The sequence below is a fragment of the Somniosus microcephalus genome, chromosome 2 (assembly GCF_052327205.1).
Source record: "Somniosus microcephalus isolate GS21.2 chromosome 2, FLI_Smic_1.0, whole genome shotgun sequence".
NCBI lineage: Eukaryota > Metazoa > Chordata > Chondrichthyes > Squaliformes > Somniosidae > Somniosus > Somniosus microcephalus.
In genome coordinates, this window is record NC_140988.1 from 368,539,534 (window position 1) to 368,562,083 (window position 22,550).

General features: G+C 45.4%; 1 protein-coding gene and 1 long non-coding RNA gene across 2 annotated transcripts in view; one reads left to right on the plus strand and one right to left on the minus strand.

Moving 5' to 3' along the window:
* LOC147123754 (dedicator of cytokinesis protein 2-like) overlaps positions 1-22,550 on the plus strand; it is a 1,461,504-nt gene that overhangs the window by 151,264 nt on the left and 1,287,690 nt on the right. The gene's annotated exons all lie outside the window — the stretch shown is intronic.
* On the minus strand, positions 1,185-22,115 carry LOC147123755 (uncharacterized). The gene is made up of 3 exons (XR_015075011.1): positions 21,908-22,115; positions 19,622-19,716; positions 1,185-1,757 (listed from the first exon to the last, which is right to left on the minus strand). It is a non-coding gene; the product is annotated as an uncharacterized LOC147123755 (long non-coding RNA).

Sequence of the window (22,550 nt, forward strand, 5' to 3'; positions counted from 1 at the left end):
GTTCTTCCACAGTCCAGTCTTGAACATGCCAAAAGGTGGTAACCCTACCGATTTACCAGATTGCTCCTTGAACACCAGCTACTAAATTGCAAAGCTTCTGTTGTGACTGTAGCAGAATTCACTCAATAAATGTTTCCTTTGCATTCTAATTTTCTGTATCTCCCAAGAACTTAATCTTCACTTCACTGCAGATAGCTGTTGATAGAATTACTGATAGATAATACTTTTATGTTCAGAAGTATGCAGTAAAATGTAAGCTGTTTAACAATACCTACCCTGGTGTGTACAAATGTAGTGGAGTAAATCTCAAGGGAGATTTGACACCACAGCTTCAGCATCACTGCAATCATTGATACCAGCACTGACTCGAACTAATTTGGTCAAGGCATTTGCAACTTTGACTGGTAAAGCCACTCTGTTTGGCCAAGATTTAAAAAAAATAAAATCTTGCCTTTATACACCTTTCACAATGTGATAATGACTAGATAAATCTGTTTTAGTGATGTTGATTGAGGGATGAATATTGGCCCCAGGACACCGGGGAGAACTCCCCCTGCTCTTAACATAGAAGATAGGAGCAGGAGTAGGCCATTCGGCCCCTCGAGCCTGCTCCGCCATTCAATGCGATCATGGCTGATCATCCAAATTCAGTACCCGGTCCCTGCTTTCTCCCCATACCCCTTGATCCCTTTAGCCTTAAGAAATATATCCAACTCCTTCTTGAATATATTTAATGTATTGGCCTCTACTGCCTTCTGTGGTAGAGAATTCCACAGGTTCACCACTCTCTGGGTGAAGAAATTCCTCCTCATTTCTGTCCTAAATGGCTTACCCCTTATCCTTAGACTGTGACCCCTGGTTCTGGACTCCCCGGCCATCGGGAACATCCTTCCAGCATCTAGTCTGTTTAGTCCTGTTAGAATTTTATAAGTTTCGATGAGATCCTGTCTCATTCTTCTAAACTCCAGCGAGTACAAGCCCAATCGATTCAATCTCTCCTCATACGTCATTCCTGCCATCCCAGGTGTCAGCCTGGTGAATCTTCACTGAACTCCTTCCATGGCAAGAACATCCTTCCTCAGATAAGGCGACCAAAACTGCACACAATACTCAAGATGTGGTCTCACCAAGGCCCTGTACAACTGCAGCAAGACATCTTCGAAATAGTGCCGTGGGATCTTTTACGTCCACCTGAGAGAGCAGACGGCACCTTGGTTTAACGTCCGACAGTGTAGCACTCTGTGTTGTCTCGGGAGTGGGACTATGAACTCACAACCTGACTCTCAGGCAAGGGTGCTGCCCACTGAGCCACAGCTGACACACAGCCAATTGTATTTGCTTAAAAATTATTCGAAAAGGAAGAATCTCATGTTTGGTGCAATACCTTCTCGGCTAGGAGTTGATTAAATTTTTTTTATTGCAGTGTTACTTATGGGATTGGAACAGATTTTCTGTGTTAAATAACTGCCACTGATAGAAAATAATATTTATTATAACTATTCGGAAACGTATTACACCTGTACTGGTCTTGAGTGCCTCCTGGTGTTTGATGAACAGTTTCTTAAAGTGCTTACTCCTGTTGGTTGTAAAGCTGTGTGATGTTTACCCTCTTCCTCTTCCACTGCTTTGTTCACCTGGTGCTAAGGGATACAGCTCCACAGGTACTGGATAGCCTGTCGTACCAAAGTGACCATTCTTCGGGTGCGAGTTAGGTCAGGGCATTCGACCATGGAGAAGTTTATGAGCTTCAAGTTACACTGTGGGATAGAAACATAGAAACATAGAAGGTAGGAGCAGGAGTAGGCCATTCGGCCCCTCGAGCCTGCTATGCCATTTAATGAGATCATGGCTGATCATCCAAATTCAGTACCCTATCCCTGCTTTCTCCCCATATCCCTTGATCCCTTTAGCCTTAAGAAATATATCTAACTCCTTCATGATTATATTAAATGAATTGGACTCAACTGCCTTCTGTGGTAGAGAATTCCATAGGTTCACCACTCTCTGGGTGAAGAAATTCCTCCTCATCTCTGTCCTAATTGGCTTACCCCTTATCCTTAGACTGTGACCCCTGGTTCTGGACTCCCCCGCCATCGGGAACATCCTTCCTGCATCTAGTCTGTCTAGTCCTGTTAGAATTTTATAAGTTTCAATGAGATCCCCTCTCATTCTTCTAAACTCTAGCGAATATAAGCCTCATCGACCCAATCTCTCTTCATATGTCATTCCTGCCATCCCAGGTATCAGTCTGGTGAATCTTCGCTGCACTCCCTCCATGGCAAGAACATCCTTCCTCAGATAAGGCGACCAAAACTGCACACAATATTCAAGGTGTGGTCTCTCACCAAGGTCCTGTACAACTGCAGCAAGACATCCTTGCTCCTGTACTCGAAACCTCTCGCTATGAAGGCCAACATACCATTTGCCTTCTTAACCGCCTGCTGCACCTGCATGCTTACCTTCAGCGACTGGTGCACAAGGACACCCAGGTCTCGTTGCACTTCTCCTTCTCCCAATCTATTGCCATTCAGATAAAAATCTGCCTTCCTGTTTTTGCCACCAAAGTGGATAACCTCGCATTTATCCACATTATACTGCATTTGCCATGCATCTGCCCAATCACCCAACCTGTCCAAATCATACTGGAGTTTCTCTGCATCCTCCACACAGGACACATGCCCACCCAGCTTTGTGTCGTCTGCAAACTTGGAGATATTACATCTAGTTCCCTCGTCTAGATCATTAATATATATTGTGAATAGCTGGGGTCCTAGCACCGATCCCTGACCCCACTAGTCACTGGCTGCCACTCGGAAAAAGGTCCGTTTATTCCAACTCTTTGCTTCCTGTCTGCCAACCAATTCTCTATCCAAGTCAGTACCTTACCCCCACTTTGCACGCTAATCTCTTATGCGGGACCTTATCGAAAGCCTTCTGAAAGTCCAAATACACCACATCTACTGGTTCTCCCTTATCTATTCTACCAGTTACATCCTCAAAAAATTCCAGTAGATTAGTCAAGCACGATTTACCTTTTGTAAATCCATGTTGACTTTGTCCGATCCTGTCACTGTTTTACAAGTGCTCTGCTATTACATCTTTTATAATGGACTCTAGCATTTTCCCTACTACCGATGTCAGGATATAATTCCCCATTTTCTCTCTACCACCTTTTTTAAATAGTGGTGTTACATTAGCTACCTTCCAACCCATGGGAACTGTGCCAGAGTCTAGAATTTTGGAAGAAGACCAGCAATGCATCTACTATTTCTAGGACCACTTCCTTAAGTACCCTAGGATGTAGATTATCAGGCCCTGGGGATATATCGGCATTCAATCCCATCAATTTCCCTAATACCATTTCCTTACAAATACTGATTTCATTCAGTTCCTCCCTCTCACTAGACCCTATGTTCCCCAACATCTCTGGGAGGTTATTTGTGTCCTCCTTTGTAAAGACAGAACCAAAATATGTATTTAATTGGTCAGCCATTTCTTTGTTCCCCATTATAAATTCCCCTGATTCTGACTGCAAGGGACCTACATTTGACTTCACCAATCTTTTTCTCTTCACATATCTATAGAAGCTTTTACAGTCAGTTTTTATGTTCCCAGCAAGCTTACTCTCATACTCTATTTTCCCCTCATAATTAATCCTTTTGACCTCCTTTGCTGAATCCTAAACTGCTCCCAATCCTCAGGTTTGCCGCTTTTTCTGGCCAATTTATATATACTCTCCTTGGATCTTATGCTATCCCTATTTTCACTTGTTAGCCACGGCTGTGCCACCTTTTTTGTTTTATTTTTATGCCAGACGGGGATGAACAAATTCTGTAGTTCATCCATGCGATCTTTAAATATTTGCCATTGCCTATCCACCGTCAACCCTTTAAGTAACATTTTCCAATCCATCCAGCCAACTCGCGCCTCATACCATCATAGTTTCCTTTATTTAAATTCAGGACCCTAGTCCCTGAGTCAACTACTTCACTTTCCATCTTAATGAAGAATTCTATCATATTATGATCGCTCCTCCCCAAGGGGCCTCGCACAACAAGATTGCTAATCAATCTTTTCTCATTACATAACACCCAGTCTAAGATGGCCTGACCTCTAGTTGGTTCCTCGACATATTGGTCCAGGAAACCATCCCGTACACACTCTAGGAATTCCTCCTCCACAGTATTGTTACTAATTTGGTTAGCCCAATCAAACAAACATGACATTGCTTACATGCCCAAAACCCCACGGAACCAATCTTACAAATGTACATACAAAAATAAGAGCGGGAAAAGACCGTCAGGCTCATCAAAAAAAAGGACAAACTTGCATTTATTGAGTAGAATGAGCCTATATTCTCGTGAGTTTAGAAGAATGAGAGGTGATCTCATTGAAATGTGTAAAATTCTTAGGGGGCTTGACAGGGTAGCTGCTGAGAGGTTGTTTCCCCCAGCGATAGAATCTCGAACAAGGGGTCATAGTCTCAGGGTAAAGGGGTCGGCAATTTAAGTCTGAGATGAGGAGAAATTTCTTCACTTAGAGGGTTGTGAAGCTTTGCAATTCTCTACCCCAGAGGGCTGTGGATGCTGAGTCGTTGAGTATTTCAAGACTGAGCTCGATAGATTTTTGGAATCTAAGGGAGTCAAGCGATATGGGGATAGGGCGGGAAAGTGGAATTGAGGTAGAAGATCAGCCATGATCTTATTGAAAGGTAGAGCAGACTTCCTAATTGCCCTTGAGAAGGTGGTGGTGAGCCACCTTCTTGAACCGCTGCAGTCCGTGCAGTAAAGGTACTCCCACAGTGTTGTTACGGAGGGAGTTCCAGGTTTTTGACCCAGCGACGATGAAGGAACGGTGATATATTTTCACGTCAAGATGGTGTATGACTTGGAGGGTATTTGGAGGTGGTGCTGTTCCCATGCGCCTGCTGCCCTTGTCCTTCTAGGTGGTAGAGTTCGTAGGTTCGGGAGGTGCTGCCGAAGAAACCTTGGTGCGTTGCTGCAGTGCATCTTGTAGATGGTACACACTGCAGCCACGGTACGCCGGTGGTGGAGGGAGTGAATGTTTAAGGTGGTGGATGGGATGTCAAGCAAGCAGGCTGCTTTGTCCTGGATGGTGTCGAACTTCTTGAGTGTTGTTGGAGCTGCAGTCGTCCAGGCAGGTGAAAAGTATTCCATCACACTCCTGACTTGTGCTTTGTAGATGGTGGAAAGGCTTTGGGGAGTCAGGAGGTGAGACACTCGCCACAGAATACCCAGCCTCTGACCTGCTCTTGTTGCCACAGTATTTATGTGGCTGTTCCAGTTACGTTTCTGGTCAATGGTGACCCCCGCGATGTTGATGATGGGCGATTCAGCGATGGTAATTCCATTGGATGTTAAGGGAAGGTGGTTAGAATTTCTCTTGTTGGGGATGGTCATTGCCTTGCACTTGTGTGGCACAAATGGTACCTGCCATTTATCAGCCCAAGCCTGAATGTTGTCCAGGTCTTGTTGCATACAGGCATGGGCGACTTCATTATCTGAGGAGTTGCGAATGGAACTGAACACTGTGCAATCGTCAGCGAACATCCCCACTTCTGACCTCATGATGGAGGGAAGGTCATTGATAAAGCAGCTGAAGATGGTTGGGCCTAGGACACTGCCCTGAGGAACTCCTACAATGATGTCCTGGGGCTGTGATGATTGGCCTCCAACAACCACAATCATCTTTCTTTGTGCTAGGTATGAATCCAGCAGTGGAGAGTTATCCCCCTGATTCTCATTGACATCAATTTTACTAGGGCTCCTTGATGCCACACTTGATCAGCTGCTGCCTTGATGTCAAGGGCAGTCACTCACTCCTCACCTCTAGAATTCAACTCTTTTGTGTTTGGACCAAGGTTGGATATGAGTGGTCCTGGCGGAACCCAAACTGAGCATCTGTGAGCAGGTTATTGGTGAGTAAGTGCTACTTGATAGCACTGTCGACGACACCTTCCATCACTTTGCTGGTGATTCAGAGTTGACTGATTGGACGGTAATTGGCCAGATTCGATTTGTCCTGCTTTTTGTGGACCGGACATACCTGGGCGGTTTTCCACTTTGTCAGGTAGATACCTGTGCCGAACTGGGGTAAGAATACCCAAAGCTTTATTTCACGTGACCCAAACACACAGGAGATTTGAGGCATTCATCCCATTACCCTAGGCTGCATTGAAACCCTGCTTCAAGAAGTGAAGCACCAATGTGTTAGACAGTCATAGTTCATAAACTACTTTATCTCTCATACCTAGCACCTTCAGGAGAAAGAAAATATCTTGCATTTCCACAGCACCTTTTACAATCTCTAGATGCCCCAAAGTGCTTCACAGCCAATGAAATACCTCTGGGCTGGAGAGAAACTTGGAGTGGGAGGGGGAGGATCCAGTTGTCGTGGTCCATGTTGGTACCAATGACATAGATGGGACAAGGAAGGAGGTTCTGCTGAGGGAGTTTGAGCAGCTAGGGGCCAAATTAAAAAGCAGAACCACAAGGGTAATAATCTCTGGACTACTACCTGAGCCACGTGCAAATTTGGCTAGGGTAAATAAAATTAGAGAGTTAAATGCGTGGCTCAAAGACTGGTGTGGGAGAAATGGGTTTTGCTTCCTGGGATACTGGCATCAGTACTGGGACGGGCGAGAGCTTTTTCCGTTGGGACGGACTTCACTTGGCCAGTGCTGGGACTAGAATTCTGGCGAATTGAATAACTAGGGCTGTAGAGAGGGCTTTAAACTAATTAGTGGGGGGGAGGTTTTAAGAGAGCGAAAAATAAAAATGACAGCGGAGAAGGCAATAGAGCAAGGTAGCAGTGGGGGAATTAAAAACCAGAGTGTGTCAGGAAGGGACAGAATGTATAATGATAAAGGTAAAGTAGTAAAAGGGGTAAAAGCAGGAATAAATTGTCAGAAAACATATTTGAAAGTTCTTTATCTGAATGCACGCAGCATTCGTAACAAAATTGACGAGTTGACAGTGCAAATAACTACACTTGGGTATGATCTGGTGGCCATTACGGAAACATGGCTGCAAGATAATCATGAATGGGAACTAAACATACAAGGGTATTTGACAATTAGGAAGGACAGACAGGAAGGAAAGGGAGGTGGGGTTGCTATGTTAGTCAAGGATGGAATCACTGCAATAGTCAGAAATGATATTGGGTCAAAGGATCAGGATAGTGAAACAGTTTGGGTGGAGATAAGGAATAAAACGGGGAAAAAGTCACTAGTGGGTGTAGTCTATAGGCCTCCTAACAGTTGCAACTCTGTTGGTCGGAGTATAAATCAGGAAATAGTTGGGGCTTGTAATAAGGGAACAGCTATAATCATGGGGGATTTTAACTTTCATATTGACTGGACTAATCAAATTGGGCATGGCAGCCTTGAGGAAGAGTTCATAGAGTGTATTAGGGACGGGTTCCTTGAGCAGTATGTAACTGAACCAACCAGGGGGCAGGCAATCTTAGATCTGGTCCTGTGTAATGAGACAGGATTAATAAAAAATGTCCTAATAAAGGATCCCCTTGGAATGAGTGACCATAATATGGTTGAGTTCCAAATTCAGTTTGAGGGTGAGAGAGTTGGATCTCAAACCAGCGTACTAAGTTTAAATAAAGGAGACTATGAAGGTATGAGAGTAGAATTGATTAAAGTGGACTGGGAAAACAGATTAAAGTGTAAGACGGTACAAGAGCAGTGGTCTACATTCAAGGAGATATTTCACATCTTTCAAGATAAATAAATTCCACTGAGGAAAAAGGGGAGTAAAAGAAAAGACAGCCATCCATGGCTTAGTAAAGTAATAAAGGATAGTATTCGACTGAAAACAAGGGCATATAAATTAGCCAAATCTAGTGGGAGGATAGAAGATTGGGAAGCATTTAAAAGCTAGCAAACAATAACTAAAAGATTAATTAAGAAAGGGAAGATAGATTATGAAAGGAAACTAGCAAAAAATATAAAAACAAATAGCAAGAGTTTCTACAGCTATATAAAAAGAAAAAGGGTGGCTAAAGTGAACATTGGTCCCTTAGAGGATGGGACTGGGAAACTAGTGGTGGGGAACATGGAGATGGCAAAGACGCTGAACAAATATTTTGTATCATTCTTTACAGTAGAGGACACTAAAAATATCCCAACACTGGACAAACAGGGGGCAATGGGGGGGGGGTGGAGGAGCTTAACACGATTAAAATCACTAAGGAGATGGTACTCAGTAAAATAATGGGACTTAAGGTGGATAAATCCCCCGGACCTGATGGCCTACATCCTAGGGTCTTGAGAGAAGTGGCGGTAGGGATTGTGGATGCATTGGTGATCATTTTCCAGAACTCCCTGGACTCAGGAAAGGTCCCAGCAGATTGGAAAACTGCTAATGTAACACCCTTATTTAAGAAGGGAAGTAGACAAAAAGCTGGAAACTATAGACCAGTTAGCCTAACATCTGTGGTTGGCAAAATGTTGGAGTCCATTATTAAGGAAACAGTAACAGAGCATTTGGATAAACATAATTTAATAGGACAGAGTCAGCATGGTTTTATGAAGGGGAAGTCATGTTTGACAAATTTGCTCGAATTCTTTGAGGATTTAACATACAGGGTGGATAAAGGGGAACCAGTGGATGTGGTGTATTTGGACTTCCAAAAGGCATTTGACAAGGTTCCACACAAAAGATTACTGATCAAGATTAAAAAATCACGGGATTGGGGGTAATATACTGGCATGGGTGGAAGATTGGCTATCTAACAGAAAACAAAGAGTTGGGATAAATGGTTCGTTCTCGGGCTGGCAATCAGTAACTAGTGGTGTTTCGCAGGGGTCAGTGCTGGGACCCCAACTCTTTACAATCTATATTAACGATTTGGAGGAAGGGACCGAGTGCAACATATCCAAGTTTGCCGATGATACAAAGATGGGAGGGAAAACAGTGAGTGAGGAGGACATAAAAAACCTGCAAAAGGACATAGACAGGCTAAGTGAGTGGGCAGAGATTTGGCAGATGCAATATAATGTTGGAAAGTGTGAGGTTATGCACTTTGGCAGAAAAAATCAAAGAGCAAGTTATTGTCTAAATGGAGAGAAACTGCAAAGTGCTACAGTACAAAGGGATCTGGGGGTCCTGGTGCATGAAACACAAAAAGTTAGTATGCAGGTGCAGCAGGTGATCAGGAAGGCCAATGGAATCTTGGCTTTTATTGCAAGGGGGATGGAGTATAAAAACAGGGAAGTCTTGCTGCAGTTATACAGGGTATTGGTGAGGCCACACCTGGAATACTGCGTGCAGTTTTGGTTTCCATATTTAAGAAAAGATATACTTGCTCTCGAGGCGGTTCAGAGAAGGTTCACTCGGTTGATTCCAGAGATGAGGGGGTTGACGTATGAGGAAAGGTTGAGTAGGTTGGGACTCTACTCATTGGAGTTCAGAAGAATGAGAGGCGATCTTATCGAAACATATAAGATTGTGAGGGGGCTTGATCGGGTGGATGCGGTGAGGATGTTTCCACTGATGGGTGAGATTAGAACTAGGGGGCATAATCTTAGAATAAGGGGCTGCCCTTTCAAAACTGAAATGAGGAGAAACTTCTTCACTCAGAGGGTAGTAAATCTATGGAATTTGCTACCTCAGAGAGCTGTGGAAGCTGCGACAGTAAATAAATTAAAAATGGAGATAGACAGTTTCCTAGCAGATAAGGGAATTAGGGGTTACGGGGAGAGGGCAGGGAAGTGGACGTGAGTCTAGATTCGGATCAGCCATGATCCTATTGAATGGCGGAGCAGGCCCGAGGGGCCGTAGGGCCTACTCCTGCTCCTATTTCTTATGTTCTTATGAAGCGTAGTCACTGTTGTATCGTAGGAAATACAGCAGCCCCATTTGTGCACAGCAAGGTCCCACAAATAGCAGTGTGATAATGACCAAATAATCTGTTTTTGTGTGGTGGTTGAAGGATTCATGTTGGCCAGGACACCGGGGATAACACCCCTGCTCTTCCTTCTAAATCGTGCCATGGGATCTTTTACGTCCACCTGAGAGGGCAGCCGGGGGCCTCGGTTTAACGCCTCACCCGAAAAGTGCTGAGGGAGCGCTGCACTGGGAGCGTCGGCCTGGAGTCTGTGCTCAGGCCCCTGGAGTGGGACCATGAACCCACGGCCTCGTGACTCGGAGGCGAGACCGTTACCGAGTGAGCCAACTGCTGACACCCTGGAGAGAGCTGGGATAAATCAAGATGGAAAGAAAATTAACTGAAATGGGAGCTTTTATACAAGCATGTAATGCATTTCCACACTAGCAGTCCACTGCCCAACTTCAATGAAGCTGATAGTTTGATGACGCGCATTGTTACCTCAATAAGTGAATTCAGCGCTTTTCAATAATGTGAGAAGTCATGGTATGAATATCCAGATTTTTTTTAAAGTTTAATTGTCACCACTTCACTGACTGTGCATTCATCTGCCCATGAGCAGTGGTTCCGTGAAGGTAATGTTAAAGTATGAAGCTATTTCATTCAATGTATATAAAGCCTTTTCTCAAAGATACCCTTTTCTGCTTGAGATCTGCTGAAACCATCAAAATGAATTAGCCTGCTCTGGGGCAGATTGAAAAGTGGGAATGTTAACAATAAGCTCTCTGCGGGGAAATTTTTTTTTTAAGCTAAGAATAAAGTGATCACTTCTGACAGGAACAGTGTACTTTTATTTCATTACGGATTTCAGTACTGACAGATAACAGATTCAGGATGGGAGAATCTCCTGCAGCTTTTGAACGAGTACTGTTTGATGGAAAGCACAGTGTTTCTTCTTGGTTTTAAAAAAAAATAAAAGCATCTTTCACGAATGATGAGGTGCATTGTGTTTGGAAAGGTATAAGTGTTAAAATTCAGACTTCTCCCAATGCTCATTATTTGATTTTCGCAGTAACAGGATAGTTTCCAACATCAGCCCTTACTCGCCTCTGAACTGAGGTTTATAATCTGATGTACAGAATGCGGCAGGAATAATAATGACCCTTCTTTCAAGTTACATACTGAAAAGATGTACAAAATGCCCACTGCATCCGCTCCCGATCACTCTGATAGGTAGAAGAACATCCCATACAGTTTTTAGGCTAAACTACAAAAAATACATTTATTTTAAGAAGTAAATTTATACAGAAGCAAGAAAATTCAGCAATGACTAGTCGATTACTCAGATTTTACCAGTGTGTAAATCTAATTTTTGAGACCCAAATAATAGCAACTGAAATTCTTTTCATAGAATCACAGAAATTTATGGCACAGAAGGAGACCATTCGGACCATCGTGCCTGTGCCCGCCGAAAAAGAGCTACCCAGCTATTTCACTCAAAACTGGATGATGTAACACAGGTGCTTAGCTCTGTGGATTCCAGATTCTCTTCTACAATGTAGAAATAAGCAGTTGAAACAAGCAAACTAAAGATACTGCCTAAAGCCGGCCGTATTACACACAGGACAAAGCAGCCCGCTTGATTGGCGCCCCATCCACCACCTTAAACATTCACTCCCTCCACCACCATCGCGCACCGTGGCTGCAGTGTGTACCGTCTACAAGATGCACTGCAGCAACTCGCCAAGGCTTCTTCGGCAGCACCTCCCAAACCCGCCACCTCTTCCACCTAGAAGGACAAGGGCAGCAGGCGCATGGGAACACCACCACCTCCAAGTTCCTCCCCCAAGTCACACACACCATCCTGACTTAGAAGTATATCGCCGATCCTTCATCGTCGCTGGGTCAAAATCCTGGAACTCCCTCCCTAACAACACTGTGTGGGAGTACCATCACCACACGGACTGCAGCGGTTCAAGAAGGTGGCGCACCACCACCTTCTCAAGGGCAACTAGGGATGGGCAATAAATGCTGGCATTGCCAGCGACGCCCTGATCCCATAAAACAAATTTAAAAAAAATTAAAACATTTTAAAAAGCCTGAAAGGAGTCCAGTACAGAGTCGTCAATCAAACCAGATCTAAGACTCAGCGGCAGGAGAGGTTTGAATTCCAGATTAATAAGGCACGAACAACCATCATTTGCATTGGTGCTCATTAACATGGAATGCAAATATCTCCTGAGTGATGTGCATCATCCCTGTTACCCAGGAATTGTTCATTCTGATGCATTATTCACCCAGCCAGATTTCTGTAATGCAAACCTTCTTTTTGATGGCTCAGCTAAAAGCTGTTGTGTATGTACCTTTAAGAGAATAACTGGTCTCAGACTGCAGTACCGGCGGTGACCACCCCTGTATAAAAGGCGCTAGTGAGCCTCTGTTGTTTTCAGTTTCACTATTGACTTCCATCAGTAAAGACGTGTTTTGTTCAACTCCTGCTGTCTGTGTCTCAATCATTCACGGACGTAATACTGGCGACGAGCAGATACGAACCTACCTACAGTCTGCACCACCTCCTGGGATCCATTCCTACAGCGAAGTGAGCAGAGGTCGAGGCCAGAAAGAAAAGAAAGTAAGAGGCAGTAGAAGCGGGCGTCGACCGTGGGCATCCGCCCTGTGTTGCGGAGTTGAAGATTGCTGGAGAAGCTGTCGGAAGCGGGGCCTGGTTCCTGTCGACGGTGCTTCAGCTAATCGGGCTGATGGCAGGTAGTGCACTGATCCTTCCTGGGTTGCGGCGGTCGCGAATTCGAGCGGGTGGTTTGCAACGGGGCCGAGCAGCGTTGTCGGGAAGAAGAGAGAGAGAGGGTGGAGCACACAGGGCACGGCCGGTGCTACGAAGCCGGGCTGCGTATAGACCCGTGAAGAGGGAGGCAAGAGTCCCACAGGGTTGTTCCACGATGGGAAGATAATAAAAAAAAAAGAAATATTAAACGCGCAAGAAACCGCGAGGAGCTGCAGGTTGCAATGGGAACTGCGGAAAGCAGCGCTAACAACAGCGGGGAAGAAGGCAAAGCGCGGGAGGTGCCATCTTAATCAGCGGGGAAGAAGGCAAAGCGCGGGAGGCGCCATTTTAGATTTGCAAGATGCCAAAGACTGGCTGTATCACTGCTTTTGATAATACAATAGAGGACTGGACCACATATGTGGAAAGAGTCGAGGTATATTTCGAGGCAAACAAAATAGCGGAGGAGAAAAAGGCATCGATATTGCTAAACTTAATGGGCGCTAGAACGTACGGCCTATTGCGGGACCTGATTACTCCAGCCAAACCGAAGGCGAAGAGTTTTAACGAAATTGTTGCTGTCCTAGAGGAACACCTAAACCCTGCACCGCTGTTGATAGCAGAAAGATTTAAATTCCACAGGAGAACTCAGCATAAAGATGAGAGCAATGCTGAGTATCTTACGGAACTACGCAAGCTATCAAAGCACTGCCAGTTCGGAGCAGGACTGGCAGATACCCTACGGGACAAATTTGTCTGTGGACTCCTGAGTGAAGGAACACAGAAGAAGTTACTCTCAGAGAAAGAGCTGACGCTAGATAAGGCTTTCAGCGTGGCAGTATCGTATGAAGCAGCAGCCAGGGGAGCTGCAGAAATTCAACATAAACCACAGGAATACGGCACCCACGAAATGACACGGGGATTTGCAAAATGTTATCGCTGCGGCAGAACTAACCATGACCAGAAGGACTGCTGGTCCAAAGACAAAATATGCAGGCAATGCGGGAAGATGGGACACATTGCACGAGTTTGCAGGTCTGGGAAGAAGACCAGCGACAACAAAAAGGCTACTAAGGAACCGTACAAGAAAGTACAAAAGATGACGGACAGTAGTTCCGAAGACCAGATGAGCGATAGTGAATCCGGGAACAGGAGACTAAGCTGTCTCAAACTTCACAATGTAATCGCAAAAGAGGATCACCGAACCATTTGGGTCACCCTCACGATAGCAGGGTCCCAAGTTAAAATGGAATTGGATACAGGATCAGCGCTAACCATCATGAATCAACGAGACTACGAGCGGCTATTTTCACACATACCCTTGAGAGAGACATCCATCGTCTTGACGACGTATACGGGGCAAAAAGTATACCCCAGAGGAAAAATAAGGGTGCCTGTCGAATACAACGGCAAGAAAATACGGAAATTGTATCTCTACATACTGCCAAATGGTGGACCACCGTTATTGGGACGGGAATGGATCAGGAAGATAAACTTAGATTGGCACTCCATTCATGCAATGACGGTGGACGGTAAAAAAAATGAAGACGTCACTCCTGGACGATTGTCAACAATCTTAGCTAACGCCAAAGAGGTATTTCAACAAGAACTGGGCACGCTTAAATGCGTAACCGCCTCGATAAAAATAGAAGAGAATGCAGTTCCCAAGTTTTTCAAAGCAAGACCGGTACCATATGCAATTCGCCCAGCCGTCGAGGCAGAGCTGGAGAATCTGGAGAAGGCAGGCGTGTTATCTAAGGTCGACTGGAGCGAGTGGGCGACACCCATCATTCCTGTCATGAAGAAAACGTTAAGCAATAAGTCCGGGGAGCCAAGGAAGATTCGCATCTGTGGGGATTTCAAGGTGACGGTGAACCCAGTCCTTCACACAGTACAATATCCTCTTCCAAGGATAGAAGACATCTTCGCCTCACTGTCTGGAGGGAAGCGTTTTACAAAAATTGACCTAGCACAAGCATATTTGCAGATGGAGGTTGAAGAGTCCTCTAGGAAGTATCTCACGATAAACACTCACAAAGGTCTTTACCAGTATCATCGATTGGTATTCGGAGTAGCATCGGCTCCGGCGATATGGCAAAGAGCGATGGAACAAGTCCTGCAAGGGATTCCGGGGACTCAGTGTTACTTGGACGACATCCTTGTGACAGGTGAAGATGACAGTGAACACCTTAACAACCTAGAACAGGTGCTCACTAGACTACGGGAACATGGGCTGCGAGCCAACCGCCCCAAGTGCGAATTTTTTAAGAAACAGATATCGTATTGTGGCCACGTGATTGATGAAGAGGGGTTACATAAGTCCCCTGACAAAATCGAAGCAGTTGTTAAGGCCCCAGCGCCTGAAATGTGTCGCAACTGAGGTCATTCCTCGGATTGGTGAATTACTACCATAAGTTTTTGCCGAATTTGTCGACAATTCTGCACCCACTGAACGCCCTGCTACGAACGGGGGTAGCATGGAAATGGAGCGATGATTGTAAGCGGGCCTTTCAGAAGAGTAAGGACTTAATCACTTCAAGGGAAGTATTGGCTCACTACAACCCAGCACTGCCAATCAGACTGGCGTGTGATGCGTCTCCCTACGGCATTGGGGCGGTACTGTCACATAAATTCCTTGATGGTTTGGAGAGGCCGATAGCTTTTGCGTCACGCTCGTTGACTTCTGCCGAGCGTAACTACGCCCAGATTGACAGAGAGGCCCTCAGCCTAGTGTGGGGGGTGAAGAAGTTCAATCACTACCTGCACGGTCAAAAATTTACCCTACTAACCGATCATCAACCTCTTGTCTCCATTTTTAACCCTCAGAAGGGCGTACCGATAATGACAGCACAACGGCTGCAGAGGTGGTCTCTTTTCCTAGGGGCACACCATTATGACATCGAGTACAAAGGAACTAAACAGCATGGAAATGCTGATGGATTGTCACGCCTACCGTTGCCGACGGTGGAAGAAGAAGACCTTGCAGTGGATCCAATGGAGTTATTCCACTCGACCATAGTCGAATGTCTCCCTGTGACAAATGCAAACATAGAAAAGGAAACACGGAATGACCCGACACTATCACGGGTCTATGATTTAACGGTGAAGGGATGGCCAGCACATGGCGAACCACTGCTGCCAGCATTCTCGCCGAGAAGAGAACAGCTGTCAGTGTGCAGAGGAACCTTGATGTGTGGATCCAGAGTAGTAATTCCACCTAAGTTGACGGATAGAGTGCTCAATGAGCTTCATGAGGGTCATCTGGGTGTGGTAAAAATGAAGAACTTAGCCAGAGCGTTTGTGTGGTGGCCGGGAATCGATAGAGAAATCGAAGAGATGACCAAGAGCTGTGCAGGATGCCAGAAGGTCCAAAACGCCCCACCACAAGCTCCTCTGCATCCATGGGAGTGGCCCTCATCTCCATGGCAAAGGGTGCACATTGATTTTGCTGGTCCCTTCATGGACTCGATGTTTTTAATTGCGGTGGATGCACATTCAAAGTGGCCAGAGGTAATAAAAATGTCCTCAACCACCACGGAATAACTATCACAGTTTTACGAACCATATTCGCCAGGAATGGGCTGCCTGAACAGATTTGCTCTGACAATGGACCACAGTTTGTGTCTGAAGAGTTCCAGGGGTTCTTAAAGAACAATGGTGTTAAGCATTACACATCTGCCCCATATCATCCAGCCACTAATGGATTGGCCGAGAGGTTTGTCCAAACATTCAAGAAGGCTATCAAGGCAATGTGTAATGAAGATATACCCCTACAACACAAGGTGGACAACTTTTTGTTTGCCTACCGGAATGCGACACATGCGGTTACCAACCAAACTCCAACCATGATGTTCTTCAATCGAAGACTACGATGCCGCTTGGATTTGGTTAAGCCAAACGTCCGAAGAGATGTGGAGAACAGGCAGTTTCAGAATATGAATGAAAGGCCGACCAGGACTTTTAAGATAGGTCAACCAGTTTTGGCCCGGGACTACTGCACTGAGAAATGGCAGCCAGGAACGATTTGTACACGGCAAGGACCTCTCATGTATACCGTGGACGTTGGGGAGAGCATTGTAAGACGCCATGCTGACCAGATTCTAGAGTCACTAGAAAACGTCAACTCCACACCACAATCTGATACACCTGGTAATGAAATCGACGTTCCAATTGCAGCTACCGCAGAACCGGTAATATTGGAAGCAGATGAACCAAACAACGACATTGATCCCGACTCAACATTGCCAGAAGAACCTGATCCCCCAAAGAGGCGTTATCCAGACAGAATCAGGAAGCCTCCTCAAAGACTGAACTTATAATTGCTTAAACTTAACCAATGTATCTAGCAACCGTAATTGTGATTGTAATTAGTTATCATTTATTTGTTAAATGAATGTTATGTACTGTTCATCTAAAAGGGGAGGAATTGTTGTGTATGTACCTTTAAGAGAATAACTGGTCTCAGACTGCAGTACCGGCAGTGACCACCCCTGTATAAAAGGCGCTAGTGAGCCTCTGTTGTTTTCAGTTTCACTATTGACTTCCATCAGTAAAGATGTGTTTTGTTCAACTCCTGCTGTCCGTGTCTCAATCATTCACGGACGTAATAAAAGCTACACCTGTAAACTTGCCTTATTTCACACCTGTCTCTGGAATCTACAAGTATAATTCTCATCACCCTTCAGTTATTCAAGGGATCTACAACTTGGTTAGCAAGATGTTGGCCATGGCTCAGTTGGTAGCATGCTCGCCTATGAGTCCGAAGGTCAGACAATTATTATATATTTGCTTTGCGACAAAAGACAAAGGACATCTTTTCAGAAACAGCGGTCATGTCTTCCAATTTAAAAATCTCAGTGAGCCGGACTCATTAAAGTATATAAAATATTTTATAACAAGACGCAAGGCTTTGCTTACGTCTGTCACAACGAGGCTATAAGTTTCTCTTAGCAATGTTATTGTGTGACCACTTAGTGGACTTGTACCGCCCTCTCTGCCAGTTTAACAGAGGCATTAACCAGTCTAAAATTTGATAGAGTAAATAATAAGGAGAAACTGTTTCCACTGGCATTAGGGTTGGTAACCAGAGGACACAGATTTAAGGTAACTGACAAAACAACCAGAGAGGGGATGAGGAGAATTTTTTTTCTGCAGCGATTTGTGATGATCTGAAATGCACTGCCTGAAAGGGCGGTGGAAGCAGATTCAATGGTAACTTTCCAAAGGGAATTGGATAAATACTTGAAGGAAAACAATATGCAGGGCTATAGGGAAACGGCAGGAGAGTGGGACTAATTGGATAGCTCTTTCAAAGAGCCAGCATAGGCATGATGGGCTGAATGATTCGATGATTCCTATGCAGAGGGAAGAATTTATTATGAGCACATTAAGCACTTGGAGGATAATCTCTTCTTAGGCAGTCCCTCGGAACCGAGGATGACTTGCTTCCACATTAAAAATGAGTTCGCAGGTGACTGATGAGTCCAATGCGGGACCTACAGTCTCTGTCACAGGTGGGGCAGACGGTGGTTGAAGGGGCGGGTGGGTGGGGTGCTTGGGTTGACGTGCGCTCCTTGCGCTGCCTGCGCTTGGCTTCCGCTTGCTCCCGGCGAAGAGACTCGAGGTGTTCGGCGCCTTCCCGGATGCTTCTCCTCCACTTTGTGCGGTCTTGGGCCAGGGATTCCCAGGTGTCGGTGGGGATGTTACACTTTTTCAAGGAGGCTTTGAGGGTGTCCTTGAAGCGTTTCCTCTGCCCACCTGGGGCTCTCTTGCCGTGCTGGAGCTCCGAATAGAGCGCTTGTTTTGGGAGTCTCGTATCGGATAATATTGCCAAGGTCGGCACCCCATCCGCCACCTTAAATATTCGCTCGCTCCACCACTAGCGTACCATGGCTGTAGTGTGTACCATCTACAAGATGCACTGCAGCAACTGGCCAAGGCTTCTCCAACAGCACCTCCCAAACCTGTGACCTCTACCACCTAGACGGACAAGGGCAACAGGCTCATGGGAACACCACCACCTCCAAGTTCCACTCCAAGTCACACACCTTCCTGACTTGGAAGTATATCGGCCGATCCGTCATCATCACTGGGTCAAAATCCTGGAACTCCCTCCCCAACAGCACTGTGGGAGCACCTTCACCACATGGACTGCAGCGGTTCAAAAAGGTGGCTCACCACCACTTTCTCAAGGGCAATTAGGGATGGGCAATAAATGCTGGACTTGCCAGCAACGCCCACATCTTATGAATGATTAAATCAACAAAGAGAGGAAATCCCAAGCTGTGGTTGACTAGTTAAAAAAAAATCCATATTCATTCTGCATTTGGAGATTTAAGCTGGAGGGTGTTGGCACTGTTTGATGGGATTATTTTGCTGTTTCTGCTCCAATCAAACCATTGAAGTAAAAAGGGAAAAACTGCAAATGCTGAAATGAAATGGAAAATTCTGGAAATGCACAGCTCTAAGAAGAGAAAGACAGGTTAATGTTTCAGGTTGAGGGACTTTTTGTCAGAACTCTGATGAAGCATCTCAAACTGAAATACCAACATATCTTTTCTCTTTCCTCTTCTGATTGATGACCTGCTGTGTGTCTTCAGAACTTTCAGACTGTGGTACAGTGGGTCAGACAACCAAATAAATCTGTCTCTTCACCACCACTGCCCATCTCACCCACCTCTTAGCTTTTCTTATTCTCACTTTACCCTTGTTATCTGTTAGCCTCCATTCTCATAAGAACATAAGAACATAAGAACTAGGAGCAGGAGTAGGCCAATCGGCCCCTCGAGCCTGCTCCACCATTCAATAAGATCATGGCTGATCTGATCCTAACCTCAAATCTACTATCACTCTACATCCCACCCGAACCCATGTGATCTCCTGGGAGAGGCGAAAAACCAAATAACAGGGGGCGTTTTTAACCCAACTCGCTCAGTAGAAACCTGGCGGGTGGGCAGTTACAATCGGCCTGGTTCTTACCTGTCCGAAAGCTGCCATGATCACAACATCTGCAATTTTAACATGCTCTCCTGAGCAGGCAGCAAGGACACGCGCCCCGAGCCAACAGGGTCCTTCTTTACATAAGAAAATAAGAATTAAGAGCAGGAGTAGGTCATACGGCCCCTCGAGCCTGCTCCGCCATTCAATAAGATCATGGCTGATCATCGACATCAACTCCACTTTCCTGCCCGATCCCCATATCCCTTGATTCCCCTAGAGACCAAAAATCTATCGATCTCAGCCTTGAATATAGTCAAAGACTCAGTATCCAAATCCCGCTGGTGTAGAGAATTCCAAAGATTCACAACCCTCTGAGTGAAGACATTTCTCCTCATCTCGGTCTTAAATGGCCGACCCCTTATCCTGAGACTATGCCCCCTAGTTCTAGACACTCCAGCCAGGGGAAACAACCTCTCAGCATCTACCCTGTCAATCCCCTTCAGAATCTTGTATGTTTCAATGAGATCACCTCTCATTCTTCTAAACTCCAGAGAGTATTGGCCCATTCTACACAATCTCTCATCGTAGGACAGCCCTCTCATCCCAGGAATCAATCTAGTGAACCTTCATTGCACCGCCCCAAGGCAAGTATATCCTTCCTTAGATAAGGAGACCAGAACTGTGCACAGTACTCCAGGTGTGGTCTCACCAAGGCCCTGTACAATTGTAGCAAGACTTCCTTACTCTTATACTCCAACCCCCTTGCAATAAAGGCCAACATGCCATTTGCCTTCCTTATTGCTTGCTGTACCTGCATGCTAGCTTTCTGTGTTTCTTACACGAGGACACCCAAATCTCTCTGAACACCAACATTTGAAAGTTTCTCACCATTTAAAAAATATTCTGTTTTTCTATTCTTCCTACCAAAGTGAATAACCTCACATTTCCCTACATTATACTCCATCTGCCACTCACTTAGTCTATCTATATCCCTTTGCAGACTGTCCTCCTCACAGCTTACTGTCCCACCTAGCTTTGTATTATCAGCAAACTTGGATACATTACACTCAGTCCTTCCATCTAGGTCATTAATATAGATTGTAAATAACTGAGGCCCCAACACTGATCCTTGCTGCACCCCATTAGTTACAGCCTGTCAACCTGAAAATGATCCGTTTATCCCTACTCTCTATTTTCTGTCCGTTAACCAATCCTCTATCCATGCTAATATATTACCCCATGAGCCCTAATCTTGTGTAATAATCTTTTATGTGGCACCTTATCGAATGCCTTTTGGAAATCCAAATATACTACATCCACTGGTTCCCCTTTATCTACCCTGCTACGCATGCTGCGCCCTGATGGCATCATTGAGACCTGACTGTAATTTTAACTCAGGCCTGAGTGGGGAATTCACCTGGAGTTAAAATTGGGGCCACAGTATCTCTCCTTCTTAGTCGGTCTCTCTCTATATTTTTTAGAAAATAGGAATTTTAGCACAGGAAGAGGCCATTTGGTCCTTAGCCCCCTCTCAGGAACCGATTTTACAGAGTCCCATTCCTTTGCTTTTCCCTCAGATGAATTCCAGGTTCCTGTTGGGTTTTTACGACAATCCGATAGTTTCATGGTCACCATCACTGATCCCAGCTTTTTATTAAATTCCAGATTTATTTTAATTAATCAGTTTAATTAACTGAATTCAAATTCCCCAGCTGCCGTGGTGGGATTTGAAATTAAAGGCCGTGATTTTATGCTTCGAGGCGGCTTGGGAGTGGGTCAGCTGCCTTCCGGCTTCCAGTCCCGCCCCCAACTACATCCGGCCCACAGACGTAATTTTACGTCAATTGGCCTTGTTAAGCCCGCCCTGCAGGCTTGCCGGCCAATTAAGAGGAAGCTGGTGTCAGATGACATCATTTGATGACGTGTCATCTGCCAGTTTTCTTAAAGGGACCACGCACAATTTTTTTTGACATTTGATTTTTCAGTGATTGACAGCATTGAGGTGCTGCAAACACTGACAATCACTGTGCACAGGTGAGCTCTTGCACCCAGGCTCTCCAGTGACTCCCCCCTTAGGCTAGAACAGATGGCAGCTGCAGGTGAGGTTACAGAAGCGATCTGTCACTGGTTCTCCCAATGAGGTGGGACTACACATACAATTCAAAACTTGTTGCTTACAGAAAAGTCTAAATGCATTAAAAATGAAATTCCCAACATTTTCTTACCTCTGAAACTCACCAGTGCACTACTGGATCATTCACACCACTTCTGCAGCTGTCATCAATGCATAAACATTACAGCAGACTCACAACACGCCACACTTACCTGGCATGGTGTCTGGACGTCGGGAAGCCTGTAGTAGAAGTGTCAAAATTGGAAAAAGCCTGTTAACTGCCCGTTAACTACCTGTTAACAAGCAGTTAAGTGGTTATAATCCTCTTCCCGCCACTATGTGCCGGGTCCACGCGCAAATCGGGGACCCGAGACCTGGGACGATTGTTTGGAGGCGGGTTTCCCGACCCGCTGTCAATATTTACGATTTTGCCGGATGTCCCGCCTCCAAACCCGCCCCCTGAGCGCCGGCAAAATTCTGGCCTTAGTCTCCAAATCATTCGTCCAGGCCTCGGGATTGCTAATCGAGTAACATAACCACTATGCTACCGTACCCATAGTGATGAAGCTGGGTGGGAGGAGGCTTGTGTGGAGCATAGCATAGTGTTGTACTGTGTGATGAAGACTGTGAGCTGGAGGAGGTTACAGAGAGAAGTAGGGACATAGGTTTGAAGGGAAGACCATGGGTGAGTTGCAGCATCTAGTAATGTTCTGTAACTTTGAAAGCTGGTTTCAGATTGTTTACATAATCGTGCTGGAAACCCCTTTGTTACCTTGGTAATGACCAATGGGATAGCCAGCAACCATCTATATTGGAACAGCCAGCGTCCGCAGGGAAATATGAGGAGTGACATTC